Raw genomic sequence first — 16,744 nt, 5'->3', positions numbered from 1 at the left:
GAGAGACAGAGAAACACACATGAGCACAAGAAGACACCAAGATAAACAAGAGAATATAGCTTGTCCTTTTTTTGTTATTAGGGATTGAATTCAGGGGTGCATAACCACTGAACTACATTCCAAGTCTTTTTTATTTAATTAATCTGAGACAGGGTCTCCCCAGTTGCTGAGGCTGGCCTTGAAGTTGGGATCCTCCTGCCTTAGCCTCCTGAGTTGCTGGGATTACAGGCTACCACATCTGGCAGATCTTTAAAGAGATAGAAACCAAGATAGTCCAGAGTTCCTCTAGTTAGTGGTAATGCACATTAAAAAGTCAGTCAGTATTTATTAGAAGGCTACCATGTATGTGACAGTTTTATGGGCACTGATACAGAGAATACAGAGAATAACACAAGATACTTTCTTTAGGAAGCTTACCAACCTAATAAAGACAATACTAAGTGAGAAGTGACAGAGAGTTTTCAAATGTCAGAAAGAGTCATAAGCCAATAAATCAATAAAAATGCTGCAAGGTGATGAAGAGATACAACCTGGCCCATGGGCTGAGAAAGCTGTCCTGCAGGGAGGATTATAATACTACTTGTGCTGAAAATTATGATAGAGCTGATGCTTTGTCCTTACTATGTATCAAATGCTTTAAGATGATCTCATTTGATTCTCACATCAATCTTACAAAGATATCAGTGTGATATAATGAAAATAATGCATCCTGAGTCCAGAGACTTGGGATCATTACTTAGACTTTCAGGGGTCAGTCGTTCCAGTTATCACTTGTCCACATGAAAAAAATCATCTGGAAGCTGCTGTGACAGTTGATGAACCCCCCCCCCCCAAATCCTGCTCACCTCCCTCATGAGCATAAGCCATTCCAGTGGAGAAATGTGCCTGGTACACATGAGGTATTCACAAGTCATTCGTGCACTGAAACTTACTCAAAGACTTGGGTTAATTGGGAGACTTGGAGTTAGGAATTAACAAGCACCAGCCACACCTATTGGTTGATAGTAATACTAACAGTAGGTAAAAGAGTATTCAGATAACAAAAAAGATTAAATATCTACTCTACAAAGAACACTTATGACATATAAAGTCATTAACTATGGGTTGCTGATTTGTTTCCATTTCTCAAAAGGAAGAACTGAGACATCAAGGCACTGTAAATGCTTTGCATAGGGTTTATGCACATTTACACAGCAAATCAACCTGGCATTTGAAAATTTTAATCTTGACTTTAAACAACAGAATGTCCATTATTACAAATGACTGATGCTACAATTAAAAAAAAAAAGACAGACTGAATTGGTAAGAACTGCCACCTATGCATCCTTGCCTGGGACTCTGGTACCTGTGAGGGTTCTGGCCAGGATGAAGGGACAGTATGAACCACAGGGTGGAACAAAGTTAACCAACTTCTTGGGGACTGAGCTGGCAACCCTGTCCCCAGAAACATCTTCCCTGGCCACACCATTTAAAGGGATGACTACATAGAAGTGCAGATTTTGGATTTTAGCATTAGGGAATTCCTGTTTTTAAGGTTCTTGTAAGACATAAGCTTCTTTCTATGAAAATCTGAAACCTGCCTCAACACAATTTGGAATTTGTTTAATTGGCAGCTTTTCTGCTTAACTTGGCAATGAGTCTATTTGTATAGAAATACAGAATCCATTTTTGGTTTTCAAGTAGGAAAAAATGTTCTAACTAGATTGCTTTTAAATACTAAGCCAGTTATCATGTTTAATATCATATTTTGTGGTTTTCAACCCTATCTGTACATTAGAATCACTTGTGGAACTGATTCAAAAGCCTGAATTCAGATTTCAGCTGGTGGAGATGGGACTCAGATATTAGACAAAAACCAAAAAGGTAAAGCTAAACCTAACCAAACCAATGAATCATTCATAAGTGGATCTTATTATGCAGCCAGCATTGAAAACCACTGACCTGGTTGGATCATATGATACTACTAAAAAATAAAAAAAAATAAAAAATAATTGGGCATTTGTGTGATATAACTAACAAAAGGATAAAGAAAGAAAAAAACATGTTTGGCAAAAATCATGTGTTGAGATGGGTATCTACAGTAAGTTTATCTGTATTTACCTCTACCTAAATGTGGGTAAATATACAGCTATACATACTAGAATTTCTAAATTTTGCAACTTTGCTTAATAGGTGTAGAAACCAAAAGATAAGGATAAAAACCCATATAAATCAGAATTGCTGGGTCATGTAAAAATATATGGAAAGTTATGCCCAAATGACTTACTTGGTCCCCATAAGCATGATGGCCTATGATGATGGGTTTTATCCATCCATTCACAAGTCGTGGGATATTTTTGCAGATAATTGCTTCTCTGAAGACAGTGCCACCCAGAATATTTCGGATAGTGCCATTTGGTGATTTCTACATTTGCTTCAACTTGAACTCCTCAACCCTCTTCTCGTCAGGGGTGATAGTATCACATTTGATGCCAACATTATACTTCTTTATAGCTTCTGCAGCATCCTTGGTGACCTGGTCATTGGTGGCAACACTATTCTCTATGCCTAAGTCATAGCTAGAAAGGGAAAAAAGTATCAATACTTCAGGAAAATAAATAAGTTCTAATCCATGACCCCACTGTTGACACGCAGAGGTTGCTATGCAGAAGATAAAGGCCTCAAAGACACCTAAATCTGTCAAGTTTTAGCACTGATGTATTCTAAACATAGAAGATGACTGACAATTCAAGAAGGAAGTAAAGAGTCAAGAGAACTAGGCTAGTGGGCAGTTGTCTATCTGGAAATTGAATGGAAAACAATGAACTCTGCCAAATTGCCCCCTATTTTTTACCATCTTGAGGCAATAACAACACATGAACAACCCTTTGGCATGGCTTCCCTCTATATAATTAGCATACAAGTTAAACCTAAGCACTACCTAATTTTCCCTTAGTAAATATTGTGCTTGAAAAATAAAGGTGTGGAAGGCTTAAAGGATGTTTTGTATTCTGACATTAAAGTGGTGAAGGGTATAGAGATTACTGTTGTGCAAAAAATACTAATGACTGCTTCATTTATGCCAGTTAGTCATAAGGTGAACCTTCCCCTAATTCTTGGGCAAGTCTCTATGTTCTGGAAACAAGCCTGCAGTTTATTGGATAAGTAGTAGAACCCATCATCAGTTTCATATGCACCAGAAAGTTTTAGCTCAACGTACACCAACACCCATACTGCAGGTCATTCAGAGCTGAATGAATGTTGGCTGTTCATGGAACACAAAAACATGATTTTATGGAAAGTAGTAAAAATAAAATAATAGAATAACTTATTTTGTTCTCTAAGAATTTAAAGTTTTTCAGCTCTCAAAAAAATTGCTAAACCAAATAGGCTCTAGATTTCTGTTCTTAGTTTTCACATCTTCTTTCCTTAGATATCCCAACTGCTGATGCAAACACAGAAATAGCAATCTTGATTGATTCACAAATAAAAAAAATGTCTAATGCTTCAACTTTAGATAATTCACATAAATCTAACAAAGCCATATACTTTCTTATCTTCCTGCATAGAAAATGCTGAATATAGACAACGTCTAATCCCAACTCCACAAGAAGGATGGCCACAGTTTTCATGTTCCTAGGTATGATTCTCATCAGAAGAATCTACCAGAAAATTAGTGGATTTTCTGCTTCCCTTAACATTTCTAAATGAAAATAAGAAATAAATAGCCAGGACCACTACTGAGTCTTCATAAAAACAACAACAACAAAAACAAAATAAAAAATCAAAAAACAAAATCAAAAACAATCAATCACTACACTTCTTTCAAAAAGAAGCAGAAATAACAGCAATTTTGGAACAACTTAAAACTTATTTGAACTTGCAAGAATTCTTTAGTTTGTAGCCACTGACTTTTTTTTTCTGCCTAGGCATAAAGACACCCCTTTAAAAGGCCTTATGAGTCTATACTAAAGAGGCTAGCATTATTATTCTGGACCCTGTAACCCCTGCAAGTTCACATAATGTCATGAAAAGTTCTGAAAAAGGAGAGAGTTTGTGAAATGCTTCTTCAACCCACTTGGAAACTGTTTTTATGCTCTGTTTCCTGTATGTTTGGTGGACTCCTACAAGCACAGTCTTTACACCACATGGTGGCTGCAATACAGACATTATCAGCAGCTTAATTTTAGAACAATTAAAAAGGGCATCTAATGACAGCATGAGAACTGAATGTCTAAACCAAAGCAAGTTAACAGGTCCTCAGGACACATTCTGAATACTTCTGGATGGAGACAGACACTTAATAGTTGCCAACAATTTGACTGAAACGTGTTGTACTATACCAGGCTTTAGCCACTTCACCTTTTTAAACATTCTTCCTCTACTTAGTTTGAATGTTCAAAAACAAGAGCTGCTTATAAAAGACACAAGGAAAAAATGAGAGAATTACGAACATACTTTCACATCTGCCCCCAAACACTGTAAAGATGGGGCAAAGAGACAAAGATGACCTAAGGGAACTGGGGCTTGAGGTGGGTGTCTCAGAGAACCATGAGGGTTCTTTCAGTGCAGCAGCTGTATGAAAGGGTGAAAGGTCAAGAATGAAAAGGAAACATCCACTGACTGATTAAGAGAATGATAGAAAATTGAGATTGAAAGGATAAAATTTACTTTACTATTTTTTACACCCTCTCGTTTTTTTCTCTTCCACAAGTAATACATTGTGCTACTCGTGGGCACTGATTTATTACAAATAAAACCATCACTGGAATCAAGGTAAGAAAGCCCTCAAAATTTGTTCCCCTTATGATTCTTGAGTTCTAGATAATGATAAATCCAGTTTTTCTACTAGAATGTTAAATTAGAAGGTTCATTAGGTATATTTAAGCCTGTTCACAAAACATGGCTACATCTATTTTTTAAAAGCCAATTGCACCCTGAAATAACTTAGATTAAACTTTCTGAATCTGCTAGCTTCATGGACGAATAATTCATTTACCTATGCAGATCCAATTCCACATAAGGAAAAATGAGTTTTTCTTTAATCAGTTCCCAAATGATTCGTGTCATTTCATCTCCTTGCATTTCTACCACAGAACCGCCATGGATTTTTTGGGACATTTTTACTTCAATAAATCTAAAAAGAAGAACAGATTGGATATATGCCTTGTCATTATTTCATTATAAAGTGGAAATGAAATATAAACAATCTCGTGACTACTAAAAGAACAGTTCATAATAGTTCTTACATGCAAAGCAAATAACAATTATATTTACCATCAGAATCGAGAATTTTCTCTGTATAAAGCATTGTGTTGTGTTCTTTATATGTGGTTTGTGTCAGCCCTATTAGCCCTATAAGATGGAAATTGTTTAACCATTTTACCTTTAGAGAAAACTAGCTTTGCCCAAGGCCACCTTGCTAAAGGGTAGGGGTGTCTGACCTTGTACATGTCCTTAATAATGCAATCACTATTCTCAACTATTGGTTTGTCTTATGAAATGAGATTATTTTCACAATATCATCCTATTTGAACATATTTATCCAATTCAATTCCTCATTTTATTGGGCCCATAAGATGAGCAGAACGGCAAGTGCTAGTATTTGTCCTAAAAAGCTGTTTTGGTGAAAATAACTACCATTGAGGAGATTCAACTGGTTCTTATGACCCATATTCCAGATAACTTCAGAAGTGCAAGACAAAGAATTCCTGGTGGAACTGTGCAAAATAAAGAATTCCTGGTAGAACTCTGCTTTCCCAGAGACAACACAGGCTTCAGAGATGTGAAGCTAAATACAAAAGTGACTTCTCAATTAGAGAAATCTGAATAGGAAAGGTCCACTTCCCAGGACCCAAGCATGTACCTGTCTTGTTCTTTAGTATCCTAACTCCTCCATGGTTCCTCTGGCCCTTCACAGGCGAGGATAAGCTACCAGTGGGTGGGATGGGGGAAACAGCATTGTTTTAGGGAGGCATGGCCCTTTAAAAAATGGCATGTGGGGGTACAAAATACCAATTAATCTAATCCCATAAAGAACAAAGCTGGATCCTTTGGAAGAAATGAAACTGTGAGCCTTCAAAGAAGACCATGGTTTATGCTTATTCTCGAAGAGACACAGGCCTTGAGCCTGCTAAAAGAATCTGTTCCTTCTCATGACACTTTAATAGAAACTTTGCCCAGCAACACAACTGCAAACTACTTTTAACCCCTTAAGTTAGAGTGAGGACTGAAAAGTCAGGAGAAATCAATTGAAAAAAATAAATACAAAAATAAATAAGAAGATTAGATGAGAAGCTGAAAAACAGTCTCTCTTGAACAGTTGAGCTAAAGCATTCTGGCCTTTAAATAAAAAATTATAAGTAAGCTGTAAACCTTAGTTTCTTGTGATAAATGAGGATATAATCCCAACCCCAGGCGCACTTTCACTTCTCAAATTTGTAGTTCTAGATTCCTGCTTATTAGTATTCAGGAGGCTCCCTATATCTTACCAGGGAACTTAGAACTCAACTAGAATAAAAGAAATGAGCAAACTTGTGGATGAGTTAATTACTTCTATCAGTAATTTCAAGAACATTTTATAGTATAGCTTTAAGTGTATGAATCTGTCATGCTTAATCCTACTTTCATACCTGTCTTTGCTTTAAAACATAACAAATAAAAGCAGCGGCAAGCTTATCTTGGTTTTGATAGTACATTTTCATGGCCATGTTCTTACACAGTATTATGCAATAGTTATGACTGGGCTATTTTTCCTTGATGGCAAATACAGTTAATAGATCAGACTCTGTATTTAAAATGGCAAAACTAAGGAACAGTTTTTTTTTTAGTTTCCTTCTCAGTGAATGCAAACATACTCTCTGCAATAATTTTTCTATGTGTTATAATGCATTACTGAACATTTTAAGTTTTCCCTGCATTAATTATGTATTAAATTTTCTTCTTTCAACAACAACAACAAAGAATTATTGTTACTACAATGTAAGGCATTAGTGTGTTTCTTCTGGATTTGATTTTAATGCCCTGGGCTTTAGATCTCACTGGATTCATTGAATTCTTATACCTCTCTGATTTTCTGTCTCCATCCAACCCCAACTTCTGAAAGAAGGGCTGTTTCAAGCCCAATAAATGAACAGCCACCAGTTCATTTATTGAATCTGAAGGTAGTTAAATTCCAATCTCCTGACATACTAGTGTAATTCCAGAAAACAAACTTGGAATAATAATACAGGGTAGTTCAAGTAAAAAGAGCCACTTGCTCTATTTTATTTTTGTTAACCTCAAATTTTTAGCCAATTTTTAAAGGCTATGTTTAAGAACTACAATAATTGCTGGCCAAATATAGTCTCTTGCAGATCAGAGAAGACGCTAGGCTAAAAGAAATAAAGCGGTTTTAATTTATCATTGGAAATATTCTTGACTCATTCCATTGCAGTATCTTAGCTTGCCCTCAAAACTAATTAAAGGCAGGATGGCCACATCAAAGAAAGTACAGAAGAAGAGAAATTATGAATTCTCACCTTTACAGTGAACGGACTTCTAGTCACACCAACTCCTCTCAATCTTGTGGACTCAACTGCAGTTTATCTCCTAAAACACAACAAAACCGGGAATAGAAAGTCTTAAAACAAACACACACACACACACACAAACAACACAAACACACATACACACACACACACACACACACACACACACACACACACACACACACGTCAGGAGGATTTAGCTGTTTTTAATACCAGTCAGGCTGCCTGATTTATCTGGTTTAAAGTACAGTGCTGAATATCCAGAGGAGCAAAGGGCAGCTTTGTGTCCACGTCCACCTTCCAAATAAAGGTCGAGGGAGTACAAATCTTTCTACCTGCACACATCTGAGGGTGTGTCCCTGGTCCGTAGTCTGTTAGCTGGCCTAGGGGTTTGTATGTCCTCGGGTGACGCTGTGAGCTTGCAGATGTCCCTGTGGACGTTGTGCAAGAGGGCTCCAACGGAATCTGGACGGGTTCCTCTTTCCAGATTTCCACTCTTGATGTTCCCTATTGGGTGCCGGGACCTTTAACACCCAGACACTTGGAGCTGGCAGAGTAACGCCCTCCTAGAACTTGAAATCCCATCTCAAGGGAGGAATGCTTTCCCGACCCCCACCGCGCCCAGGGTGACCTAGGGAACAGTCTTCAGATCCAAACCAGAGCTCCGCCCCCTCGCGCCCCCAGGCGGACGCAGCCTATGTGCCACTGCCAGTCCCTCGCAGCCTGAGTTCGCTGTCCACGCCCAAGTCCTCAGCTTACACCCTTCTTTGCACCCAGTTCCCCACTGTCACATGTTTTCTTCCTATTATATCCAAGACGGTCTTCTAAGCATCTTTGAAACCTCCTACAGAAAGATTTTCCTTTCCGTATGCAGATCTGGTCTTCCACTTGTCACTGCATCCAACTTCCTCAGCGCCCAATTTCTTCCTCCCATGCCCAAGAGCAGGTTTCCCTACCTCCAGCACCCTCTTCTTCCTTTTTTTCCCTTTCCCATGCTGAATACCTGGATTTGTCCCTGCTTGAACTTAGGCCTTGCCGCTAAGTTCCTGCCTCCATAGCCAAGACCCGAGCTTTCTTTCTTTTCCACATTCCAGCCTTTTATGAATTAAAGCCTCCCACAACAGCCAGGGACCTGGGCCGCCCCTCAAAGCCTGAGGTTACCTGCAGGGGAAGGTACGTTGGCGAGCAGCCCGAGGCGCCACAGTTATTCACACGCTCAAACTCACACTCACACACAGGCAATCCTCACTGGGCCCAGCTGTTTCAGCCTGTGACACCAACTCTACAGATCCAGGGACCAGTGGGCGGGTCAGGGCTTTTCCTCTTCCCGGCTTTTGTCACCTCCCAAGCCCCACCTCCTCAGCCCACCTCCCGGCCCCTCCCCTGTCTTCAATCGCTGCCTGCCGACTCCTCGGGTTGGGCGGGGCCAGGGCCTAGGGGCGGGCCCAGAGAAGCTGGGGCTCAGTACTTGGGGCGACCTCCGTGTCCTCCGGGTGGGGGAAGGGGCTTCCTTGCAGCTGGGATTCCTCTCCAAGCCCAGCTGCCTAGGAACGTGAATGCCACCTGCAGGCCGGGGAGCTGGCCGCGCTGAGGCTGCGGCAGCCCGGCCATGTACCAATCTAGAGCACTGTGAAGCGTGTTTTCAGGTCCGCAGTAAAGGCACCCAGACCAGCACCTCGGCGGGTTCCCTACCCGCTGCTGCCGGTTGGTCTGTAGATTGTAATGTGCCTTTGGAAGGAGAGTGTTCCAGCCAACATGGGGTTGCTTTGGGGCTGCCAGAATGCAAAGTATGCAACAGATATAAAAGCAACCCTGCCTGCCTCAGTAAATAATTTCCATCACAACCAATAACAAGATCTTTAGGGTTTTATGCACCTATAATTCCAGTTATTACCATAAACTATAATAAGCCCCATTTACAATTTGCATTAAAACATAATGAAAAAGATGATTATCCGGGTTCCAAGGTAGCTGCACTAAAGATGTGAAGCCTTAGAAAACAGTGGATTTTTTAAAAATTCCATTTCCTCCAGAGATTCATTTTTGTATGTGTATTTCTTAGTCTAGAAAACATGGGAAAACAGTATTTTATATTGCTATTTGTAGGATAATAGCATGATCAAGAGTCAATGTTCGAAATTTTATTTTTTAAAATAATCTTTCATTGGATTATAATTGACAAGCAGGGCAAAATGCTCAAGGTGCATTTTGGACGCTAGAGGGCACTAGCGGAGAAGAAAGCAAAAACCCAGCCAATTTATTAGTTTTTAATATGGATTAACGGATATTAGCATCCACGTCTACTTATTCCTGAAAAAATGGTTATAGAAGAGTGTAAGGGTGTATCTGCATCTCAAATCTCAGGTCTTTGGTCACCTGAGATTGTAAATTTTACTCCATATCACATCTGGTTCACGTGGTTTATTATCCCTTGCTGATTATTAAAAGTAAGCAATCATACCCATTCTTATTCAGGGCATCCTTCAAGTTACCTAAAATATAGTTTCATAAAAAATGTTGGTAACGGGCTGGGGTTGTGGCTTAGTGGTAGAGTGCTTGCCTCTCGCACATGAAGCCCTGGGTTCCATCCTCAGCACCACATAAAAAAAAATTAAATGTGTCCACGGAAAACTGAAAAATAAATATTAAAAAATCCTCTTTCTCTCTCTTTAAAATAAATAATACAAATAAAGGTATCTAAAAAAATGTTGGTAATATATGAGAAAAATGAGGTAAAAATAAAATAAATATAGGATATTATTCAAAACCACGGTGAGTTTAATCATAAAAATATTCCATCAAATCATAAACATTTGCTAGAGAAGGGCTGCAAATTTGTCTCAAAGTCAATGTGATAGGAAAGATGACATAGGAATCTCATAAAACAGTGTTTCTTAGGCCACTAATATAGGAATGAGTAGATTTCAGGTTGACTTTAAATATTATTTTCTTGTAGATTTCACATTGACTTACATTAAAATATTATTAAATATATATTGAAAAAATTAAATGTAATGCACCATATGCTGATAATTCTTACACAACTTTAAAATAATAAATCTATAGACAAAATGGTTAGAAATAAAACTATGAAACAATAAATTACCATTAATAAAATCAATTAAATTTAACAATTGATGTTTGACTGAAATTAGATTGCTGATAGAAATGTGAATATGAAGCTCCCTGCTTACATGCAGGCTCTTTTGAATTGAACTGGCCTATTCTATTGGATGCCACATTATGATTAATTTAACCCACCACTTTCCCCAATTTGGTTAATATTGCATACTTTGTCATTATTCGCCTTTCATTTGATCAATAAAAGAATCTAAATATTTTAATAATATCTAACGCCAAATACTGTCATAAATACAAACTGAAATCTGGGTCATGAAATCTCTGTTAGGATTTGGTTATGAGACTATCATTAAGATAATGAGATTCTCCTAAGTATTCAAAAGCTGTTATATTTTCATTTTGCTGATCTTAGAGAATCTGCATATGAGTAGGGCTTGATCACTGCTTATTCATGAAGATTAAGGGAGAGACAACAGTGAAGGTGACTTCTTGATTTAGAGTTTGGGTGACAGGATACCCTTCAACAAGGAAGAAATAAAGATAGAGTTACAGATTTGATGACCAATATAATGAGTTAAGTTTAAAGTTTGTTGAATTTGAAATGCCTGTGGGACAGCATGTTGATGTCTAGGAGGCAGTCATCTGTATCTGGAGTTCAGGAGGGATGTCTGAGTTGAAGAGGGAAGGAAATCTGGTAATCTTTAGCATATACTGATAATAGCTGAAAACAGCATATGAGATCATTCAGGAGTACAGAATCAGAAGAAATCCTATCTCAGTGAGAACTGTGAGTAATACTCACATTTTTAAGGGCCATATAGAAGAAAAGGAGTTCCCAAAGTAAATGGGAAGAAAAATCTGGGGGGCAGTAAGAGAATCAGCAGAGTTTTCATGTCATGCAATGTTTTCAAAAAGCAGGAAATACCACAAAGAGATAAGAAAGACAGTCTGAGAATAATTCTGGCAAGCAGAAGGACCTCATGAATGCACATTTAGTAGAATGATTCTAAGAGTAATTTTGAAAGAAATAATAATAAAAGAGTTTAAAGTATGAATGGGAGGTATAAAAAAGGAGACACAAAAAACTTTTCAAAAAAGTTGATTGTGCCACTTCTATTCAAAATGCTTTATAAAGTTTTAGTAAACATAATTTTCTGTTATCTATATTACTTACCTATCATTTGTCTTGGTTAGAACAGATTAGATCATCTTAATTTCTTGTCATTTATGTTAGTTGTGTTGTTTCCTTTTATTTCTTCATTTTATTGTTTAAATAACTATGACAGATATCTTTAACTTACCTTTTTAAAAACAGTTGAATCATTTCTTTAGGCTACATTGCTAGAATTGGAATGAATGAATAAAGGAATTTTTAAGGCTTGTTAGATCTACCAAATCATTCTATAGCAGGGATATAACAATTTATATAGTTATATAAAGGGTAAAGGGGAGCTAATTTTATTATATCCTAGCCAGAACTGAATTTCATAATTTTAAAAAACATCTTTGCAGCTAGGTGCCATGGTGCATGCCTGTAATCCCAGTGACTTGGGAGGCTGAGGAAGGAGGATCCCAAGTTTGAGATCAGTCTGTGCAATTTATGGAGACCCTATCTCAAAATTTAAAAAAAATAAAAAGAGACAGGGTCCCATTGAATTGCTTAGTGCCTTGCTTTTTGCTGAGGCTGGGTTTGAACTTGCAATTCTTCTTTCTCAACCATCCCCAAAACAAACAAACAAACAAACAAATAAATATTATAAATAGAGCTGGGGATGTAGCCCAATGATTGCACTTCCCTGGCATGCACAAGGCTCCAGGTTCAACCCCTAGTACTGCAAAAAACCAACAAAAACATCTTTGCATTACCTATTGAAGTGAGTTAGAGCTCTTTGTACAGAACTGACCGACTCCAGGCCACTGAACAGGGAAGTTCAAGATAAGCCTACTGGTCAAAAATTAGGAAGTGCTTTCAATGACAAACAACAGCTGACATCATACTCAATGGTGGAAAGTTCAAAGCTTTTCTTCTAAGATCAGGCAAGAATGCCTACTCTTGCCACTTCTATTCAACATAATATGATACAGCAATTAGGCATGAAAAAGGAATAAAAGGCACCCAAATTGGAAATGAAGACTTAAATTGTCCTTCTTTGCGGAAGACTTGATTTTACATGTAGAAAACCCTAAAGATGACACAAAAAAACTGTTAGGAATTATGAACAAATTTGACAATATTGTAGGATACATCAACATACAATGATCATTAGCATTTCTATTTACTAACAACAAACCCTCCTGAAAAGAAAATTTAAATAGTCTCATTTATGACAGCTACAAAAAATTAAATACTTAGGAATGAATTTACTTAAGAAGATGAAGGGCCTGCACACTGAAAACTACAAAACATTGATGAAATAAATTAAAGAAGACACAAATAAATGAAAAGACATTCCATGTTCATGGATTGAAAGATTTTAATATTGTTAAAATGTGCATATTACTTAAAGTGATCTATAGAGTCAATCTATATCAGTCAAAATTTTGATGACTTTTTTTAAAAAACAAAAATAGAAAAACAAAGCAATGCTAAAATTTGTATAGAACATGGAACAATAAAGGCTCTGAATAGCCAGTCATCTTGAGCAAAAAGAACAAAACTGGAAGCTTCACACTACCTGACTTCAAAATACACTACAGAGTTGCAGTAACAAAACAGCATAATACTGGCAAAGGAGCAGACACAAGACCAATGGAACAGAATAGGTACCAGAAATATATGACTTTGGATGTTTAGTATTATTTATGGTAAATGGGTTATTCAGAAAGTTGCCAAGAACACACTATGGGAAAAGGGCAGTGTCTTCAATAAATGGTATTGGGAAAACTGGAGGTCCATATGCATAAGAATGAATTAGGCCAAGTGGATTAAATATCCAAATATAAGATCTGAAAATGTAAAACTACTAGCAGTAAATGTATGGGAAAAGGTCCATGTCATTGGCCTGGGCAATAATTTTTTTGGTTATGACCCCAAAGTTTAGGCAACAAAAGCAACATAGACAAATGAGCAACACATGAAACCAAAATGCTTCTGCAAAGCTAGGCAAACAGTCAACAGAACAAAAAGACAAGCTACGGAATGAGAGGATATTTGCAACCTTGCATCAGATAAGGTGCTATTATCCAAAATATACAAGGAACTTAAACAACTTAATAATAAAAAAATGAAAAACACAACTATAAAATGGGAAATGTATGTGAATAGAATTTTCCTAAGATAGCATACAAATGGCCCATAGATATGAAAAATGCTCAATATTGGGGCTGGGGATGTGGCTCAGTGGTAGAGCACTTGCCTATCATGTGTGAGGCACTAGGTTTGATTCTCAGCACCACATAAAAATAAATAAAGGGCCATCAACAACTAATAAAATATCTTTTAAAAAATGCTCAATATAACTAGCTATCAGAAAAAATACAAATTATAACCACAGTGAAAGATACCACCTCACACCTGTTAGAATGACTATTATCAAAAGATAAGAAGCATTGCAGAGTATGAGTAAAAAAGGGAAGCTTGCATATTACTAATGTGAATGTAAATTAGTACACTCATTATGGAAAACAGTATGGAAGTACTTCAAAAAATTTAACATAGAACTACCATATGATTCAGCAACCCCACTTTTGGGTATATGAAATCAGTGTATCAAAGATATATCTGCATTCCTATGTTAACTGTAGCATGATTTACAATGACCCAAATTGAAATCAATCCAAGTGTTCATCAGGCAGGGATGGATAAAGAAAAAATGTGGTATATATGGATAATGGAATATCAGTGAGTCTTAAAAAATCTTTGTGATAATAAAGATGAACCTGGAGGACATTAAGTGGAATGAGTCAGGCACAGAAAAGTGATTAGCATCCATATTGATAGTAATCAATATAAAGAAAAAGCTATTTTCAGCAAAATGCAACTAATATATGGGGAGAAATATAAATATAGTACTATAACAATAGTCAATTTAGCAAGAATTATAAATGGAGGCTAAGATGAGTTTTCTGGGAGGATATTTACACAAATCATCTCTCTACAGATAAAATTCATCTGGAATGACTTTGGATGTTTAGTATGAGGTCAGAATCTAAACTGATTTCTCTCCCCACCACCAAATGGTAACCAGTTTTTCATCTTTTTTTCCCCACAGATTATACTGTAAGTGAATACAGATATTGGACTGAAAAACTTATTGAGGACATGGACTATAATCATGTTCATAGTTTGATCCCTAGAGTAGTGCCTACTTAACACACATTGTTGGTGACTCAAAAATGTTTGTTACAGGGTCTGGAGGCACATGCCTAGAATTCTAGGTATTTGGGAGGCTGAGGTGGAAGGATGGAAAATGAGTCCAGCCTGGGCAACTTAGTGAGCTATCTCAGAATTAAAAAAAAAAAACATTAAAAGACTGGGGATGTAGCTCAGCGGTAAAGCACCCCTATGCTGGGGAAAAATAGTTTGTTGAATAGATGTTTTATTATTATTTTTTTAATCATACATGGAGTTTCTATATACATTAAGGTGTTCTTGTCTAGTATGACTACTTTATTCATATGCTCTCTGGGTCTATTTTGTACTTTATTTTAGGTTTATGAAATATTAATATATGGTGGACTGATTTAAGAAAGGTTTTTTTTTGGTTTTTCTTCCTAGAAGGCAGAGACTTGAGCATGTTCATAGGCTGAGAACAAAGAGTCACTGGGAAAAGATTGGTTGAAGATACAGTGCAAGATACCAGGAACAGGAGAGTAGATTGGGTGCCAGGAGGATTGAACTGGGAAAGAGCAGACCTCTCTCTACCAGAGAGGAGGGATCCAGGTAGGCCAGGGTAGAAGTGGATATGTGGATGCAGGAAAAAGCTGTGGCAGGGGAGGTTAGGTTGTTAAGGATTGCACCCAAAGTAACCTTGGCTTTTTCACTTGGTTAGATAAGATTCTCTAGAGAATGCTAGTCAAGGTAATATGTGTGTGTGTGTGTGTGTGTGTGTGTGTGTGTGTTTGGCACCGCAGTAATGAAGAATGACAAGGGGAAGCTGAATACACTCTCTAGAATGATTGCTGAAGGGCCCAGTTGAGGGTAGTGACCAGGTTTTGTACTAGGACAGATTTCTGTGGTACTCTCTAGCAGATGAAAAGATCATCTCAAAGAAAGCTTGAATGAGGATTTGCCAAAACTCTCTGAGGAAAAGAATCCCCAGAATTGAATTAAAATAGAACCTCCCTTTATATTTCTTTCCTTTCTGTGCTCCTCTGCCAAGCCCCACAATTTCAGTCAGCAGGTTTTGGTATGTTTTCTACCGAATCAAAGTGACAATCCAGCTAGCCTTAGCATCTGCAACTCAAAACCTGAATGAAAAGCCTAGAGCCAACCTCACTAACTCTGGGTCAGGCACTCTGCCAACAGCTTTTCATGAACTGTTTTACATAATCTTAAAAAAAAAGTATGTGAAGTGGGTACTGCTATTATTAACTCCATTTTACACACCAGAGGTCTGACGCCTGAAGAAGTTAGCAATTTATCTAGGGGAATATGCCTAGCTATGGTCGGAGTCCTGCAAGTCTGACGCCAGCGTCTTCGCTCTCACCCACTGATCAGCGCTACATAAGTCAGAGTCCGGGTCAGGAGAACGCCGAGCACTGTCACCCATTAAGAGTGCTCACGGTGTCGAACACATACGGTAACCGCGGCCCAGCCAGCACCCGTCTGGTGCCCAGGACACCAAGCACGCATCCGGTGACCCACACTCGTGACGCTCACACCCGCTGTGATCCTGGCTTCCTCAAAAAAGGCGGAGGAGGCCTAGCTTTGGCCAAGTGGTCCAAGACGACACTCTCTGGGCTGGACTCTTTCTGCCTGAGCATCTGATCCGAACGTCGTGCGGGCGGGGAGGAGGGGGCGGAGTCGGCCCCCAGGAAAGATTGCGGATTGGTGGGGAGGAGGAAGGGGGGCGGAGCCTTGGGGGGAAGGGAGACGCCGCATCTACCACGTAAGCATCTTTGCTTCCTGCCACAACAGCCAGCGACTGGAGTAACCCTTCGCTGCGCTCCGGGGCGGGCTCCCTGCACCTGAGCCGGTGAAGCTGGGGTTGGGG

The 16,744-nt window shown here is 38.3% G+C and overlaps 2 pseudogenes; one reads left to right on the top strand and one right to left on the bottom strand.

Annotated features, from left to right (window-relative positions):
- LOC144373515 (isocitrate dehydrogenase [NADP] cytoplasmic-like) overlaps positions 1 to 8,841 on the bottom strand; it is a 17,969-nt pseudogene extending 9,128 nt beyond the window's left edge.
- Positions 8,842 to 16,607: 7,766 nt separating this feature from the next.
- The window catches only part of LOC110597403 (1-phosphatidylinositol 3-phosphate 5-kinase-like), a 51,079-nt pseudogene continuing 50,942 nt past the window's right edge, over positions 16,608 to 16,744 (top strand).

The sequence above is a fragment of the Ictidomys tridecemlineatus genome, unplaced genomic scaffold, assembly GCF_052094955.1.
Source record: "Ictidomys tridecemlineatus isolate mIctTri1 unplaced genomic scaffold, mIctTri1.hap1 Scaffold_42, whole genome shotgun sequence".
Taxonomy (NCBI): domain Eukaryota; kingdom Metazoa; phylum Chordata; class Mammalia; order Rodentia; family Sciuridae; genus Ictidomys; species Ictidomys tridecemlineatus.
The sequence above is the reverse complement of the archived record's forward strand: the minus strand, read 5'-3'. Positions and strand labels throughout refer to the sequence as shown.